Source organism: Chaetura pelagica, unplaced genomic scaffold (assembly GCF_000747805.2).
Source record: "Chaetura pelagica isolate M959 unplaced genomic scaffold, ChaPel_1.0 scaffold690, whole genome shotgun sequence".
Taxonomy (NCBI): domain Eukaryota; kingdom Metazoa; phylum Chordata; class Aves; order Apodiformes; family Apodidae; genus Chaetura; species Chaetura pelagica.
In genome coordinates, this window is record NW_009951806.1 from 225,596 (window position 1) to 225,834 (window position 239).

Sequence of the window (239 nt, forward strand, 5' to 3'; positions counted from 1 at the left end):
TAAATACATTGACAACTGTGGCCAGCGCCGGGCTCCTGTCTGCCCCTTCCATCGCAGATTCCCACCCCCCTCCCCATCCTTCCCGAGCCTGGGACCAGCTCCCAGGACGAGGTTTGGAGCAGAGCATCTCCACGTCCCCGAGGCAGCGTCCTCCTCTCCTGTCCCGGCCCACCAGAGTCCTGGTTTCGGGTGGCCTTTTGCTTCTGAAGGTTTGGGTTTTTGTCTCAAGTACATGCAAC